This window comes from Rousettus aegyptiacus, unplaced genomic scaffold (genome assembly GCF_014176215.1).
Source record: "Rousettus aegyptiacus isolate mRouAeg1 unplaced genomic scaffold, mRouAeg1.p scaffold_m13_p_13, whole genome shotgun sequence".
Classification (NCBI taxonomy): Eukaryota; Metazoa; Chordata; class Mammalia; order Chiroptera; family Pteropodidae; genus Rousettus; species Rousettus aegyptiacus.
The window spans coordinates 34,415,593-34,435,045 of record NW_023416288.1 but is presented as its reverse complement, the minus strand read 5'-3'; the positions used below and the strand labels follow the sequence as shown (position 1 = coordinate 34,435,045).

At 38.1% G+C, this 19,453-nt stretch overlaps 1 protein-coding gene across 1 annotated transcript in view; it reads right to left on the bottom strand.

The window, feature by feature from the left end:
• The window catches only part of SNX10 (sorting nexin 10), a 65,143-nt gene extending 64,344 nt beyond the window's left edge, over nt 1-799 (bottom strand). Inside the window, exon 1 of the mRNA XM_016135925.2 lies at nt 659-799. The gene's annotated coding sequence lies outside the window, so the exon portion shown is untranslated. The remainder of the gene's footprint in view (nt 1-658) is intronic.
• Nucleotides 800-19,453: the final 18,654 nt, after the last annotated feature.

The following is a 19,453-nucleotide window of genomic DNA, read 5'->3' as shown; positions in this document are numbered from 1 at the left end:
AATTTTTTTTTTAACACTTTCGAGCAGGACATGTTGCTCTCCCTCCCCGTGACCATCCTCCTCAACAACTCGAATATAATCTTAACATAGGATGATGCATCAGAACTGAAAAACAGGCTGCTGCTTTCCCATGGCACCAAACCTGGTACTCAGTCAACGTGGATCTTCTCCAGGGCCTTTTCTCTCAATTCCACAATCTGACGGGGGGGTGGGGGGGGGGGAAGCACCCTGCCTACTGCTCATAATTCCTAAACCCAAAGCTACCCTTTCATGAATAAAAAAATACCCACCCAAACCCCGCCTGGTGCAAAGTGCCACAGCACTTTTCCTGGCAACCAGGATTCCACCTCTGCCCCACCCTCTCCTCGTTTTAGCCTTGAACCCCCGGATCGGTCCGTTCCACGCCCTCCCCCTGACAAACGACCATTTCTCCCTCCCCTGCACACCTCGGCTGCAAAGAAGGCAGCCCCCTCTCCTCCCCCCCAGCTCCAATCCCAGGGGACCCAAACCTCTTCCCAGCCCACAGGGAGCGGCACCTAGGCACACCGGGAAGGGCCCCACGCCTCTGGGAGGCACGGGCAGCCAGCTCGCCCCGCGGCTGCGGTCCCCACCCCGGCGGCGCCGGGGAGGCCTCCCTGGAAGGGCTCCTGTCACTTACGCGCGGCTCCTCGGGGCAGTCAGGCCGGGTAGGAGGGTCAGCGGGCTGGCGAGCGGCGGAGTTTGCTGACTCAAAGGCGCGGCGGTGGCGGTGGCGGTGGCGGTGGCGAGCGCCCAGGAGCGCACACGAGCGCAGCCCCGCGCTCCCCGCGCACGTAGCGGCCCCGCGCCCGCGCGACCTCTGGCTCCCGCCGCCCTAGCGGAGGCCACCGCGCCGCCCAGCCCAGGTGCGGCCCGGCGTGACCGGCTGCGACCGCCCCGCCCCCGGAAGATGAGGCGGACCCTCTGGCTGCTGGGCTGGGACACGCGGTGCCGCCGCCGGGGGACGCCGCTGCGCAGAAGCCCAGGTTCGGCCTCTGGTCAATGAAATCGGGCTATGGAGAAAATATCCCAGCTTGGCGAAGTCGGGGATGAAGGTGCACAAGAGGCATCCTTTGGAATCACCACTTGAAAGCCACCTTGAGCTTGCTAACCCCACCCCCTTAATTATATAGACGATTGATGAATGAGGAGAGAGATGGATAGATTATGTAATAACCAAGAATGACAGATTTGTTAAGAGGGGAATCCAGGTGGTGGGCACGTGGGTGTGTAGTATAAAATTCTTTCAACTTTTCTATATGTTTGAAATCTTTCATAATAAATTTTTTGGGAGAAGAGAAATGAGATCTATCAAGGGGCCTAATTCAGTAAACCATTTCCCAAAAGGCGCCCGGAGCTGCATGTGACCCCCTATTTACATGGAAAATAAATGACTGTGTTACTGGTTTATATATTTACTATACTATACATTTTATCATTATTCTAGAGTGTACTCTTTCTACTTATAAAGAACTTCGCTGTAAAACAGTTGCCTGCAGCAGCCTCATACATCTCATGTTTATCACATCTCTTGATTGCATCATTTTCTCTTGGGCTTGATTTAATCCTGTGGGGGTTTTTTTGCGGTAACGTGCTGTACAGGCTTGTAGCCTAGTAGCAGTAGGCAATATCACATAGTATAGGTATATAGCAGGCTACACCATCTCGGTTTGTGTTAAGTGCAGTATGATGTTTGCACAACGATGAAAATCACCTAACAACACATTTATCAGAATGCATTTCTGCCAGTAAGCAACATGTAACTGTAATCACTGAAACTGCTAATTACATGGCAGAATAATATGTCACTTTCCAAACACAAATTTTCCCCTTAGATACAGCTGGCTACTTATTATCATTTAGGGCCATTCCGGGCTCACTTGAAAATGTACATGTCTATCCTACAAACCTAAATTGGCTTTACATAACAAAACTTCTAAATCTACAATGTTATATCTTAACTTTTTGGATCTTAAATTTGCACGGCTGAATCTTGAATCAGATATTTAATTTCCTAAAATTGCGCCCAAGTCATCACACAAGTGAATGCAAACATGATCTCTTTTGAAAATCAAATTAAAAAATATTTTTCAAATTCTCGTCCCTATGCTCCACAAAGAAAAGCATTGACTAGAAAGCAAAACACAGTGTATGTCTAAATCCTAAGAAATTTTGCAAAATTAAAATCTTTCTGAATTTATTACTGCCAAGAACATGACCTTACAGCTGTGTACAAAGCAGCAAAAGCCTTTGGAATGTTTATAGGTGATCAGCCCTCACTCTGAAGCTAAGGAGCCCAAGAGTCGCCTCATTATAACAAAAGACTCTCCACAGGATCTTGGAAATTCCAAGGGACTTAGGAGCTCTGTGTCAGGAAATAGTGTCAAAGATCAAATATTAGAACAAAAGATGCTATTGGTGTTCTTAGCATTTAGGAAATTACAAGGATTTCAGGAGATCTGTGCCAGGAACCAGGGGCAGAGAAGTGGACATCTTGCCCGGTATTCCACAGGACCCACCCACAAGAACGCATTCTGCGGTGATGTCCTGTCCATTCTGCTTTATCAGAATAGTTTCATTTCCTAAAAAAGAAAAAAAAAAGGAAAAAGAGAGAGAGAGAAAGAGAGAGAGAGAGAGAGAGAGAGAGAGAGAGAGAGAAAGAGAAAGGAAAGACCACAAAAAGTTTTACATTATCAAAAACTACATTTTAAAAGCATTGGTTTCAATGGTAAATTTTTTTTATTACTACAAACTAAAAATAAATTGATTCATTAAAAGTGACCCAAACCAAACAAAATTTAGCATTATTGAGCATATCTTGAATATAAGTCCAGTCTCAAGTCATCTAATTTCTAGGCCTTTGACGTAAATTGCAGTATGGTTTAATGAGCACCAACAGTCAACCAAAGAACAAAACCAATGGAGAAGACATCTTCTTGGATGGAGCAACTGGGGGTTCCTGCTCTGCCTTTACTGTAGCCTTTATACACATGGTCCTAGTTCAGCATCATGGGTGCATTACAGTCTATAGCCATGTGGAGGTAGTGGAGTGCAATAGTTAAGACTCCATTCTAATCCAAAAGCTCTGCTTAATAGCTAGATGACCTTGGATGACTGATTTCATCTCTCCAAGCCTTGGTTTTCTTATCTGTGAAAAAGATAAGTGTTGTAGTTAAGAGATAATGTATATAAATAATTTTGCCCTGCCTTGTACTGCAGCAAAGTAAGAAAGAGCTTCATAGATATTTTTCAGCAATATTGTCTCTATAGTACATCTCATCTTTCCTGAATAAATGGTTGCCTAATATCCAAGTCTCATTATGACAACTCCTATGGAAGAGGATATGTTTATACTCATTTATACAATTTTCTGTGCATGGACATTCACAGGCTTTTTTTTTTTTTTTAAATAATCAGTTCATGTATATGTATGAAATCTCTTTGAAAGGATACACTTTAGTAAGGGTAGGAAGACGATTCCTTTGTACTCCATATCCTTCAGAGCCTTTTCAAATATCATCAAATGCATTCAAAAATATGTAAACAAAGTGAGAGACAAGCACTAAAGGTGTGAACAGACAATTCACAAAAGAGGACGTTCCAAAAGCTAATAAACCATAAAAGGAGAATCCTTTTGTCAATGGTTAGCTTAGTTGATAACTTTTAATTTAGAGTATCCCATGTTTACAACAGGTATTTTCATGCTGTTTTCATGGGGGTATAAATTGGGGAAGTAATTTTGGAGAGCAATGTGGTAGTATCCTATCAAAACTAGAGCTATGCATAATTTATAGGCCGGAAATACCAATTCTCAGCATCTCTCCTATGGAAACTCTTATGCATGTGACTGAGTATATATATATGTACAAGGACAAGCATTGTAGCAATGTTCTTAACAGCAAAAAAAACAGGAAGCAAGGTCAATGTCCACCAATACAGGAATGTTTAAATAATCTGTAGTACATCCATAGCATGGAATACTGAACATCAAATAAGAGAATGAGGTAAGTCTATGCACATTGACATTGAAAGATCTTCAAGTCATATTAAGTGGAAAAAGCAAAATAGAAAATATGATAGGCTACTATTTATATAAAAGTTTTAAACTTATAAAATGCGTTCCTTTTATATATGTACATATATTTATATGTTGTAAATATATAGTCTAGAAAGACAACCCCAGATTTTTAACAGTTGTTACCTCTGGGCGAGGAAAGACCCAACACTGCTGCTAGCCCTTATCACTTAACACATTTGTGAGAATTTTTTTAAGGCTCTTTCTTCCAGACAGCTTACTGCCATCTGCTGGAAAAAGATGATTAAAAAATGTGGTGACTTACCACCTTGCGAATAGTGCCCCCTAGGATTGTTCAGGGTTCAAGCCACACAGTCCTGCTCTGCCGCCTCCGAGGACATGCCCCTTTTTAGTGCAATAGTTGAACTTTTTACAGCGAGACCAAGATCTTTTATTCTGAGGTCTATACAAAATAAGATAAGTTGGCCACATGGATAAACATCAGTTCGTTTTCAGTGTGTTACAATTTAGCATGCCCCACATTTCGGGGTACAAAGGCCAGTGCGGTGCCAGTGCAGTGAGGTGTGTGGGTTATGTCATCAGAGACTTGCTGCTTCCAAGTGCAGCATTTGAGCAGCTGCTCGGCAACTCTTGGGTACCAGACAGGACAAATTAATGACCTCTCAAATTCTTCCTTTTGGATGGCAGGCATGCGATCAATTCTTGCATAATGAAGCATCATTTTTCAGCAGCAGCAGGCATCTTATTCTCTGCTTCTCTTTATGTTTTAAATCATGTTTTAGAGGCACCAGCAATTGGTAAGATACTTGCAGCAATTGCTCAAGGCAGCTTAGAACATTTTTTGCAATATTGAACAGTTTAAATTACTGTTAAATTTCTGTCTTTGTGGGTTTGGACGTAACGGGTGAAATATGATACTGATTCTTTATACTGGCAACTAAATTAAATTGAATGTTAGAGTTGTGACAAATTTTGTTTGTATGAAAATATTTTAAAAGATTTCATTAATTTTTCAAGAAAATCAAATTTCAATCATCAGTTTATTTAAATAATTTAATTTAAAATGTTTATATTAAATATACTTTATTTTTGCTTTTTAATTTTAATAGATGACAATGAATGTTTTAGAAGAATAACTTTTTGGGAAACACCCAAAACTTTTGATAAAAATATATTCAAATTTTGTTCATTTTGACTATAGTTACATTTTATTTTTACTTCTATAAATTATTACTGTCAGTAGAAGACAAATATGTGAAAATCTTGATTATAATAAAATAAAGCTAAAATAAAGAAAAATAACTGTGGAGTAAATATATAATAATTTATTAATTCTGATGTATTTATTTTATTACTCATACCAATATCTCCAAGACCATCAGCAGGACACCCAGATGCCCAATAATAATTAAATTCTGTCATCTTTGATATTTTACCAAACACCGATCACATGAAAACATGACTGTGAATGTATTTTTCAATTCTGACATTATGAAGGTAGATTTGTCAATGTAGAAGAATAGATTATATTTTATTTAACAGTTTGTCAACTTGATTTATAACCTGTAAATATTTAGATATATGATATGCATGTCTCCATTTTACTCTTGGCCCAAGACCTATAAAGGTTAGGGGCACATTTTTGGATATATATACATATCCATAAATATGTATGTGCAAAATAATATTAACATCACATCATAATACAGTACAGCATAGAGAATATACTCAATAATATTGAAATAATCATGTATGGTGCCAGGTGGGTACTAGATATATTGAGGAGATCGCTTTATAAATTATATAAATGTCTAACCACTATGTGTCCATCTGAAACTAATATAACCCTGAATGTCAACTGTGATTGAAATTTTTTTCTAAATGTAAAAAAATCGCATCATACAGAAACATCATTTCAAGATGAATTAGAGACCTAAATGTGAAAGGTAAAACTATTAAGCTTCTAGATGAATATTCAGGAAGCTATTTGCTGAACTATGAGGTAGGCAAAGACTTTTTTAAACAGGGCATAAAAAGCATTAATATTCAGGAAAATTGTGATAAATCGGACTACAGTAAAATTAAGATATTCAGTCCATCAAAGGATTCCATGAAGAGAGTGAAAAAAATTAACCAGAGTAGGAGAAGATATTTTTAATATATAAACCTGACTTGTATCCAGAATATACAAACAACTTTTTGAAATCAATTTTTTAAAAGTCAGACAATCCAACCCAATAGAAAAATGAACAAATTCTTGAACTCCCAGAAGATGATATTCAAATCAACAATAAACATAGCAAGGTGTTCAGCCTTATTGTTTACCAGAGGAATAGTCATTAAAACTGCTGACCAGAATAAGAAAACAATACTAAATTTTGCTGAGGATATGGAGCAACTGGAACTCTCATAATCCACTTTGGAAAATTCTTCGATATTATCTACTAAGGCTGAACATACACATACCCTATGACCTATTAAACGTTCTCCCGGATATATTCTAAACTTAAATGCACAGACAAGTTCACTAAATACGTATAAGAATGTATAGAAATGTTCATAGCAACACTGTTCATAATATCCCCAGAGAGTCAACAACCCAAATGACCATCAACATTGAGAGATAAAGTGTGGTGTATTCATACAACACTGGGAGCAAATGCGCCTACTGCTATGCATAGCAATTTGGATGACTCTTATAGCATAATGTTCAGTGATAGAAGCCAAACACTAAAATGTATATAAAAGATACAATAGGCAAAAGCGTAGTATTATTAGTCATGGTAGTGGGAGATCGTGACTGGAAGAAACATGAGACAATATTCTATTTCTGGATCTGGCTAGTGTCTACGCAATTGCATACGTGAGTGGATGCATAGAGGCAGACAAAGGGTCTGATCTGATTCCCCTCACATATTGTGCAGTTCAGCCCTTACCCCGCAAAGAGACTGTTGCATGTCATCTGCCTCCTGTAAATTCTTTATACTCCCCATAAAAATTTTCCCCAAGATTCTCTCTTGGGAATGGGAAACTGTTGGCTCCTAGCTGAAACACTTTGGTGATTCTCCAGGACTAGGTCCTCAAAAAGGATCATATGCCCCAAAGTGCTCTACTATGTGAGATGTCTTCCCCTTTACACTATATTACACCCTGTAGTAACCTCTAAAGTCAATTCCATGGTTTTTTGCTGGACCTGACAGAGATCCCAGCCTCCCTTTTATGAGCGTATGTTTTCATTGCTTCAGTGTTTGGCAATTTTCTTTTCACTGCCTCTTAAGTATCCTGATAACCATCATTGGAAAATACAGATGGAGCTTCAAGAACTTCTCTGCTCCACATTTATATGAGCATGACTGGCAACAATAAGAGCAATATGACTTCCATGAAGGTCTGCATTCACAGGGATAGGTTTTTCCTGGGCCAACCATAGCCTGGCTTTACAACCCTGTGATGCATGCGGAAGCCATTAATGAACAATTTTATTTGGCTGAATCCATCAAAGTGGCATAAATGGTTTTCGTGAGCAAAATTTTTCACAATCCCATCCCGATATTACTATTCATTAATTCCCACACAGTGATACCTGGATTTCTTGGTCCACTCTGGTGAGGTGAACTGCCTGATAAGATCCTCCCCGCCCCCACCCATAACTCATAAGGACCCTTTGGTTGCATCCCACATAGCCACTAGAAGGGACAAAATAGAAGGTTTTTATAGGAAGAAAGATAGAGCAAGGGAGCTCAACAAAAGGAAAGAAAGGATTTTTTTAGATCTGGACACTTTTGCGGGGGGAGGAAACAGCAAGGGTTTTTATTGTGAACATTGTCTCTTCTTTTTTGGAGTGGGAGGCATGGCAGAAATAAAGAGAGTTCACGTGATACATTATCTCATTGGTATTGGCTAGGTAATTCCAGATTGGTTGATTAAGATCACATTCCTGGGAGATGCTGAAACTACAATTAGATCAGATATTAAATCGAGATTTGGTATCATGGGCTTTTAGAGTGAGTGATGCCCTTTTGGGCTTGTGATTTTCTATGTAACAGTAATTAATTTGTACAGATACGCTACTGATGCACTAGGGTTTAAAATAACCCCAGATGAAGGCCCCCAAAAGAGTTCTATCTGTAAGTATAAAAAATGGTACATCTACATTAATGCCCAAATCATAAAGCTTTGAGTTGTCACCTGCTTGAGAGAAGAATCCCAGCTCTCCCTGTTATTTTGGAAGCCCCCAAAGGGGTCCTTATGTGCATCTATAAACCTGTCACCCTCAGCTCTACCTGGAATCACCATATTCTTCCTTTCCTGCTCCAATAATCACATGTTGCTATCCATTGCCCATAAAGTTGCTTCGTGAAAGTTCTCATTTGTTGCTATGATAAAGGCTGTTAAAAAAAAAAAAAATTCAGCCTGGTAAATTTGGAGACCTAATTGGTTTTATTAAGTGATGCATGAATCAGGCAGTATCCCATCCAGCAACTAGACGGGTGCTCCAAAAAGTTGTCAACATCAAAATTGTATTAGACAGAAAGAGAATGGGATTAAGAAGTTGAGAGTGGATTCTTTCAGGGAAGGCAGGGGGTCTTATCAGGCAGATCATCTCACTAGAGTGGATCAGGAAATTCCAGGCTCATTGGTTTAAAATTCCACTCCTGGGAGAGGCTGAAACTACAATTAGGTTAGGTATTAAATCTAAGTTTGGTATCTTGGGATTTTAACACAAGTAAAGTCATTTGGGGCCTGTAGTTTTTATTTTTAATGAGACAAATTGGGAGAGAACCTCTGTCCCTTTCCTCTCATGGGCGCATCCGCCCTGACTCAGCCCCAATGTTCTCCCACACAGCTCTCCGGTAGCATGAGACAGACCCTTCGATCAAATCCCCCCACAGCTACATCGCTGCACAAGAGAAGACAGTTGGGCCTTTTCCTCCATACGAGCAGGCTTTAAGGAACGTCTCAGGGACTCAGACGACTTGACAGACTCAGAATGGTTTCCTGTGAGCTTAGATCCCATGAGCCATGGTTTTTTCTCGTACTCAGGCTGGCACCAGCACCACTTGACAAACCTCCCAGTGGTACCTGGTCTCTGCCTCCACAACTTGTTCATAAGCTGGAGGCCGCTGGTGCTTTTTTTTTACTTGTTATTGCCATGATATGAAATAATCGTGATTACCAACTGTTTCCATTTCAAGGGTATAGATATATATATATTGTTTAGATTGGTGAGAAATGGAAATTTTCTCTTTGTTTTATAACCAGAAACAGAACTATAATTTTTCCTTTGTTAGCTCACAAGTAAATAAGAATAACTGAAAGTGAACTTTGCTTCTCAGTGACTGTCTGCTCTTTGAGCACTGCTAATGTTGCGGTGCGATCAAATCCAAGACCCACGGAGCCAATTGAGATGAATTGTGAGCCTTTATTAGCCGGCCGGCGACTGACTCTCTACCATGCAGGGTTAGAAGAGATCAGCCCCGAGTTCCCAGAAGAGGCAGTTTATATAGCCACCAGCACATCCCTGAGCAGATCACCACACCCTGGTTAACAGTTGGCTGTTAGCATATCCTTGATCAGATTACCACACCCTGGTTAACAGAATCAGAAGTAAATATTTAATACTGGCTTACTGGAAAATTATCCACCCATAACACTACCATAAGGCAAAACCTAGAACCAATACACTATATAATAAAATACAATAATAGTAATTAAATATAATATGATGTAAATGTAAACTAGTAGTAAGATGTCATATATTAAGCCTTCTCACAGGCACATGAATTCTCTTAAAATATAAATTAATTCTTCTGAATAGATATTTAAAGTCACCTCCCTGAATTTCAGCTGTCTCAATTTTAAAATGAGAATAAGTCCTTATCTACCCATCTCAAAGGTTTCTTTAGAGAACCAAATGAAATCATTTGTGCTGACATAGTTTGTGAAATTAACAGCTGTACGAATGTACAGTTTTAGTTTTGAGTTTTGAAATATTTCCAGATCCATTGGTATTCATTCATATTTATACCTACGAAGATCTCCAACCAGTTATTTGTGTCAAGCCAAAAAAATTACCATTTTAGATATAATAGTAATAATAATTACTTAAATAAAAAAATAATAACAACAAATACTATATACTACACATTGTTTTAAGAGCTTCATGTACATTAATTTATTTAATATCCATAAAACTTTATGAGGGAGTACCATTATTTTCTCCCTTTTATTAATGAGAATATTGAGTTAAATTAATTATTGAGTTATATTAATGGGAATATGGAGACTTTAAGTAGCTGCCTCAAGATCACACACAGATCCTTGTGTAAATGGAATTAAACAAACAAAATTTGGTGAGCTTCTGATGTGATGCAATCAGAAATACACAATATCACCTATTCGGTATTCTTGCTAAAAGGTAATGTACAAAGTATTGCATTCCTTTGTTTTCTCTAAATCTAATTATTATTGAGTCCTAATCCCATCAGACTGAGGAGAAATTCAGTCTCAGTCAGTCTCTTCTTTACCTCCCCCACAAAAATCCGAAAGGGCTTCAGGGCACCTGTAAAACGACAGAGGACCTCAAATTTCTAGGTCATATCTATTCCATCAGTCACTGCTCACATTCTCATTTCCAAGCCACTTGGTTTCCACAGTCTGGCCACCCTAAGAAGTGTGTCTGGGTCTAGCCTGCCCAGCCCCTCCAGGGAACTCTACCCAGTATGGGGCCTGTTGCCCACCTCTCCTGGGATCTATTCCAGATCTGTTCCCTTTCCCTTCCTGGATTCCTAGCAAAATCTCTTCACAAAAGGCAGGACTAGCCATTTCCAAGCAGTTTCTTTCCTCAAGTCCTGTAAAAAAGACATAAGACAAAGACATTTAAAGAGTCCAACTAGGTAAATCAGAGGGCAGGAGAGGGAAAGTCAAGGAGAACAAAGCATAGTTTAATAACACCTTAAACTATCCAGTCCCACATCTAAGTGGTCCAAGCGATAACTCAAGACCAGATTCTTGCTGGTTCTAACAGAACGGTGTTAAGGGTGGAAAATTTTCAAGGGAGCCAACTTCTGCTTCTGTAATCTGCTTGCTTGTTTGGTGTTAACCAGAGTGTGGTTCTAGGCTTTATAAACTGCCTCTTTTGGGAGCTCGGGTTGATCTCCTCTAACCCTGCATGGTAGAGAGTCAGTTGCTGGCTGGCTAACAAAGGCTCATAATTCATCTCAATTGGCTCTATGGGTCTTAGAATTGATCGCACCAGAACAATGGTGGTGAAATTCTCTATAAGATGATGCATGGTCTGTGTCAGATGATGTGGGGCAGATTCAGTCACAGCGCCACTATACAACATAACCATATAAAATCTAAAAAATGATTCTACATATAAAATTTTGATTGATTTATTGTCCAACTTGAAAAAACAACTAAGTAGAAGGTTTCTAAGTATGCCACCAAGCAACCAGGTTCTCACAAAACACCTCTGGAGCAGAGACCAATAAGAAAAGGATAATTCTGCATTTGTCCCCCTTAAAGATCTTCCTCTGATGGAACTCTTACAATAGATTTCTGCCGCAGAGTAAAAGCCAATGTCCTTTAATGATCTACAAGCTCTACGTGTTCTGCCTCCACTACCCTTAATCGAAATTAACTTTAAAAGTTATCGTCAAAAGCATAAGGCCTCATCTGGGGTGACCAGTGTCCTGGTGTGATCACAGCATTTTGGGATGTCATGCACAGAGGCGTGATTCTAGAAATTTGCTTTTGTCTGTAACCCAGTTAAGCAGACAGGCTTGGAGAGTGTATAACTTTTCGGTTCAGGTGACAGCTATATCCTCTACCCACTGTATTCCTTTTCTGCTTGGGGGACAGAATTTACTGACCAAAAGGCTCCCTGGAAGAATGGAATTAGTGTATGGATTATGGGGGTAAGGGAGTATCAGATTGAAGGTGTATTTGTTTAATCCATGAAGTGGACCCTCTCATCTATTTTTGGTGGGAATACAGGTTGGTATACCTTGGGGCATTGAGGCACAATATATTAAATTTTAAAATGTATATGTATATACCCTTTGATAGAATAAATTCACTACTAAGAATATAGTGTGTAGGGGGAAGGCGAAGTGGGTAAAGGGAATCAAATATACGGTAGCTGAAAGAAACTGGACTTTGAGTGGTAAACACACAATAGTGTATAAATGCCAAATGATAATGTACACTTGAAAAGTATACAATTGTATTAACCAATGTTACCCCCAAAAACTTAATTTTTAAAAAGTTAAAAAAAAAAAAGAATATAGTGTAGCTCTCACTTATGCAAAGGATTTATATCCAAAGATACTTAGAGTATCATTGCTTAAAAATGATCTAAATGTTCCTTACCAGATAAGTTAGTTATAAACTGAAAATGAATGATTTCTAAGGTGAATGTTTAACTATTTGGTTAAAAATTACATAGATACACTATCCCTATACTTACAGACCCCAGAAAGGACATAAAAAATGGTAATTGTGGGTAACCATGAATAAACCATCTGGGGCCACCCCTGCCACTCAGGGAGCCAGGGAGGCACACTGGCTCAGAGGTCAATAGATGAAATTCGTTTAGCGTCGCCTATGACAGAGGCCCTTTGACTGGCCTTTATCTCTTTGTCTCCAGAAATTTCCAATCCACTACCATGAAAAGAATTTAGGGCAGTGTGATTAGATTAAGCAAACAGGTTGGGAAGCCAGACCAGCTGGGTTTGAATTCCAGCTCCGCGGCTTATAAACTGTGCAACTTTGGGCAAGTTGATGAACTTCTCTGTGACACAATGTTCTTGTCTGAAAAATGAGGATCATAAACAGAACATATTCAGAGAGTTGTGAGGATGTGTGAATGAGTTAATATATGTACGAAATTTAATTTGTGGAACACAGTAACTACTAAAATTAAAAACTGAACTATTCGCATGACTAGACCCAGAAAGGGAAATAAAGCCATCTTTAACTCTGGCAATCTTAACTGACATTTCTTTTTCTTTCTTTTTTCTTTTTTGTTTATTTGTTTGTTTGTTTGTTTGTTTGTTTGTTTGTTTTAACCATGAGCATGATTTCCTTCAGGGGAAAAAATTATTCTGCTGAATTAAAAAAAAAACCCAGGTCATAGCAGATTTGAATGAACTAACCAGCTCCACCCACTGGAGCTGGTCATTCATTCCTACATGAGTATTAGGATCAGGTTCCCTCTCTCTTCCAAAGAACTGGTTAAATGCACCCAAATGTACCATGCATAACATCCTTTTTTGTTAGTTCTTTCTTAAAGCACAATATAAATGATTAAGTTTGACCTTTCTTATTATAATCACTTTGGTCCAGATGACTTAACCGAATTTGGACTGCCCCAAACGTTTCAGCCCTACCTACCAAGCCTGCTGAGGACCTGAGTACTTCTTATCTGGCCTCCCCGTCTCTAATCCCTTTCCCCTATTCCAGCCCTCACATTGATGAGCAAAGCCCTTCCATGCTCAAAAGTTTCATCTTTCAACTGCGTATAGAATTCAGTACCAATTAAAACCAAAATAAAATAATGAGTTGGGTTTTTATCTTATTTATTTGACTGATCGACAAAAATTAAAATGACCTAGAGTGCCCATTTTGGTAAAGATGCTGAGAAACAAGAATTCTCATACCCTATTGGTGAGATTAACTACATTTTCTGAGGATAAATCTGGGAATGCGTATTAACATTTTTAATATACCTGTCTTTTGCCTCAGTGTTCCTTCCCTGGAAATTTAAGAAAATAATCCAAGTATACAAAGATGGTTGTTCGATGATTAAACGTAACTTTAAATAATAATAATAATAGAGGATTGGTTAATTATCAGTGGCGTATTATACAATGGAATACTATACACCCAGAAAAATGATTGTTTATTGACATGGAGAAATATCTAGTGTATAAAACAATGTTTGGCATATAGTAGATAGTCAATAAATATTTACTGAATGAATAACTGTTTATATTAGGTTAAAAAAGTTTATTAAAACAGTGTATCTGTTCCTATTTTTTTTAAACTTTCTTTCTTCTCTATCCATCTATCATCTATCTCCACTTAGTATCTGAAAATGTCCTGAAAAGATATTGACTAAACAGTGGAAAGCAAGGAGAAACTTTCTACTGATTGGACTTTGGTAATGCTTAATTTTTTAAATTTATATATATCAATTTTATTTACTTCATCAAGTTGATTTAATATATATCAATCGATTTACTTCAACTTTGAAAGAAAATCCATATTGTGTAGAATTTATGAATAAATAATAATTTATATGGATGATGGAACTGTAAATTCCTGGAATCTTTATGAGGAGAGTTTGGCATTAGGTTTCACAATTCTTATAAATGTGCATACCGCGTGATGCAGCAATCTCCCTTGAAGGAATCTGTACTAAGAAAGTAAATAAAAATTCCTATTAAAGTGCCTAATAAAAGAAGGTAAATAAATTGTAATATCCATATGATGGAATACTATGCAGCCAAAAAAAAGTAATTATATTTTTGAGTATTAAAAAAGGGTTCCTAGAACCATTTGCTCTTTCTTGTTCAGTCTATGGTAGTCATTATCTCAGTGAAAGAGAAATATTTTTAAGATTCAAAGGTGAAAAAGGTAGTATGGATAGATGAAAATGAGCTCAAACCAGACACCAGCTTTCTCTTTTCTCCCTGCACCTCCACCCCACCCCAAATCTGATCGGTGAAAGGAGGAAAACATTCAGTTGACTGAGATTAATTTCTACCCCTCGGTGGAAGGGGGCTAGAAAAAAAATATTAAGTTCGATTATGTAGAAGAATTTTAAGATATAGTTCTTACATAGCTGAGGTGTATCTAATATAATCGATTATAAGATTTTTAAAAATATGTATGAAAAAGATTGAAGATATTTATCAAAATATTCATATAGTGAATTTAAAAATATTTTCTGCATTTCAATTCATTTCTTTTTTAGAATGGGTAAGAATTACCTTTGGTATTGAAAGAAATAGTTCTGTTAGAAATGCTTCTGAGCATGACTTCTCCTGCTTTGCTTTTAATAACATACTATAAATACTGTTTCCACTTAGCTCTCATTATGAAGGTGTTTATACTAATAACTATTATCTTTGCCAAGCTTATCTTTTTACTTTGTATTAAATCCAGTCTTCTGGGGGATTTTCTCTCAATTATGCTTGTGTTTTTCCACGTTCCCATGGTGAAGGCAGAAGTAGGCACTGGAACCTGTTATCACAGATATAGATGACACCAAGTTGGCTTAAAAGTATGTGATGACGAGATAATAGAAAGTAATTATGTAGTCTCTGAGATAAAGCAGTTGTTTAAAAAAAAAAATTGTCAGTGAAAGAAAATTCAACAATGGTTTCCATAGAGTATTTTATGCTTTCATTGTTCTTTTATACATTATATGGCTATGAGGAGAGATGTCTGGTAGCATGAAGGTCAACCCTGGAGGTGGCACACAGCCTTAGCTTAAATTCTGATTTTAGTTCTGTTGCTAATTTTCTGTATCCGGGTTCCTCTGAGTTTGTTTCCAAAAGCGTTTAAACCAATGGCCTGAAAAGGCCTGCTGGTATTCAGAATATTGCCCTAGGTCTGGGCAATGCTGTTTAACAGCTTTCAAAATCTTTCTGCATGCAGGTTCTTGTGTCCTTTTCAGAGCATTATATGTTCTAAAAACATCAGGGCATTTAATTTGCAGGCAATTAAATTGAGAAAGAGATAGATTAAAGTTGACCAAGAACTCTCAGCTGGATTGTGGGACAACAGAGATCCAAACCCAGCAAGTCCAGGCCCTGGACCACTAACTACTACAGGGAACATACACATACAATATTTACGGCACTTTTAATTTCCCCAAACGGTGAAGGCCAAGAGACAATTCTTATTCCCATTAAACAAATGAAGACTGTGAGGAACAAAAGCACTTTTGACTTTTCCATAGGCCATGGTTAGTACAGGGCCGACCTCAGATATGAACCCAGGACTTCAGGTTCTACTTCAAATGTTCTCGAATGTATTTGTAAACAGCACTTAAAAAAAAATTAACATTATTGTTTAAATGATCTTGTCTGAAGGTCAGAATTGTGGTTACCTCTGTGAGGCGGGCTGAGGATTGGTTGAGAATGGGCATGAATAAAGTCTATAGGAAGAAGGAAGTGTTCTCTGTCTTGATCTGGATGATGGTCCTAGAGTTGTGCACATATGTGAAAAGTCATTGAGCTGCACAGTTAAGATTTATGCATTTTATCATATATAAATTATATCTCAATAAAATACTATAAAAATATCACTTATTGCCCTACCCCAGCTCCTGTGTGAAATCATTCATTGTCTTCAGCGTGTATGTGCAAGCACGTGATGTAGTCTTGTTCACTTATTTTTAAAACATTTTTCCATGTTGTTTCACAATGTGCAGATTTGTCCTTTTAAAATGTTGACATTTTCAGAGCTGTTTTCCCTGATTTGATTTTTAAAGCCCCCCTGCAAAGTAGGAAAGATAGGCATTGTTGTCCTCATTTCTTAATTAAAAGAAAATAAGCCTCAGAGACTTTAACTGATTTTACGTATTTATGATTTGATTTTCAATCTATTTCCAAAAATATTAGAGATGGCAGTTAATGCTACAGCTGTATTGGGCAGTTGATAATCCCCATTTTATTGATGAGAAAACCATAACATAATGAGGTAACTTGCCAAAAATCATATAGTCATTAAGTGACACAGCTAGGATTTTTAACTCCAAAATCTACTGATTATGCTGAGGAAACAGTTCCTACCCGACCAGTCACACTAAAAAACTCTCCCATAATCTCACCTCTCAGTGACATCACCTGAAATTTCGAAACATACTGCTAAAGTTCTATGCTTGCCTTTTTTCTCCTTCAGTGTATTACCTAGTATTACATTACATACCTTACATTAAAATGGTGTAATACTATATAGGTTTACTTCTACAATAGCATGTATACATATTTCCCAGTTTCGATATGCTTCTTCAAAACTCTTTCAAATGGCTGCCTTGAGACCATAATATATACATCTGTGCTATAACTTAACATTCCTCTCAAGTCGTTGGCAGCCCTCGGCTCCTCACTGGCTGTTGGCCATTAGCTTCAGTCTCCATAGAACCGCTCACCACAGGGCAGCTTGCTTAACCTAGAGCAAGCAATCTGAGGTTGGGTTTGGAGGAGCGGGGTGGAGGGCGCCCAGATGGATTGTGATCTTTTATGACCTTGCCTTGGAGGTGACACATCATTTTTTCTGCTGCTGTATGTTTTTGGTCCCACAGACAAAAGCTGGTACAATAAATGCCAGGAGGCAGTCATTGGAGGCCCTCTTAGCGGTTGGCACCCTACCAACGGTTCCCCGTCTCTCTAACAGGCTCAAGTCTCCTAAAGATCAGTAGAGAATCAGGGGACTACAATTTCACTTTTAAACAATGAACAGCTACTCAGCCACCCAGGGAAATGCAAACTTACCCATGGTTTGCGAAACCGTAGGTGGTTTGTAGAGACATATGTTGCCGGGAATGGAAATTTCCTTGCTCACTTGGTGGTATTTAATTGGCATTTTGCCACATTTTCTGTTGCGCTTATTTGACATCAGGCCATTGTATACAGTGCACTGTTGACATTAATTACTTCATTATAGGTCTCTATTTTCCTACTGAAGTAACGAACCTTATATAAAATTTTACCATTTTCTTACTTATAAGATTAGTGGTGTTGTATTGTTTTTGTTTACATTAATGCTTCTCCCCCCAAAAAGTTTCCAATTTTATTTTTACAATTATGACATATTTTCTTACAGTCTTTGTTTTACTGTGAGTATAAATTTATATACTCTAGCGTATATTAGAACAGAAACACATGTACCATTGGGTATTTGAATGAATATAATAATTTAGCTTAATAATTTGCTCTTAAATTTGCCTATATCTAAATAAAAGCTCCTGTGTAGTTAATCTACAATTTAAAAATATTGTAAATTCAAGCAATCTGTCCTCTCTCCCAATTAATTTTTTTGAAGAGTGTATTTCTTTATATCTTTTTGGGTGTCCATCTCATGTTTATAAATGATGATTCTTCCTGAACAATGGATTCTCTATGTAGGAACAAATGGGCTATGAATTACTGATATGGAGTCAATAAATAACCAGATGAGTGCTTCCTTCGTTGCTATGATAAAGTAACACTGTGTGATGTAGATACAGTGTTATATTAGAGGTATTATTTGGAATAATATACACACATGAACTGCATCTGTCTAGGGCTGGAAGTGTCTGAGTTGTGAAGTAAGTTGAATTTTTGGCCAACGGCAGGTAAGGAATCTGTTTGTTGGAAGGAATGACAGTAGTAATTTCCATCATGGATTCAATTCCTACTTGAAAATGAACCTGCATTCACAATCTCTGAGTTCTCTTCACATCAGGTCAAAATAGTAAAATAAGACCATTCTAGTCCACTTTTCTTGGAATATATATGCTAAATAAGAAATGTATATTTGCTACTGAAGGCAAATGCTTATGGCTTTAGTTATACGGATGAGAGATAATCAGAGAAATCATCAACAGTTTAGAAAACAACAATAAGCACAAGAGAGGCTATAGCAAATTAAAGTAGACTTTGGGATTTTGGGAAAAAAGAAGTGTCCATTCCCATATCTATTTTAGTAATTCAGGCCCTGGACTCACCTAAACAACAGTACTTCAAATTTAAAAATACATAATTTTACCCTTTCCAGCCTTAATGTGATCCATACACCGAACTTGCTTTATTTTAGGGGTTTACTCTTCTACACTTGATCTTAGCCAAAAGGCTGAGAAGCAATGGGGGGGTGGGGGAGGGATACTCTTCTTTTGGAAGATCCTTTTTCGGTTTTTGAATTGTAGATACATTAGATTTCAAGCCCAAATTTAAATCCAGGGCCTCCCCTCCTTCCATCACTTCCTTCCTCAAAATCGGTACCAGGTCCTCTTTAGGTCAAATACTTGCTCCCATGATGCTCACATTCTAGAAGAGGGAGAAAGCAAAAGCTTCCAGGTCCTCCTCTGCCCTCATTTGCATAACAACCACCTGCAGAGAGATCAGTATCCTATGTATTTATGATAATATAAGAAGTGTAATTTAAGAATCCTCTTCTATTAGACGTAATGCTCTGGTGCTAGAAAGGTGCCAAGGATGGCTTTCCGTGGAGAACAACTGGGATTTCAGAGTAAAACTGAGGTTTGCATTGTGTTTCTGGAAAGTGCTCTTTCGCTGATTGATCCAATCACGTTTCTCCACACATCTGCTAAGAGTTGATAGATAATTTGAAGAAGGGAATCTGACCCAAGCCAGGACAATCAGAGATCTCTTAAAGGATTTT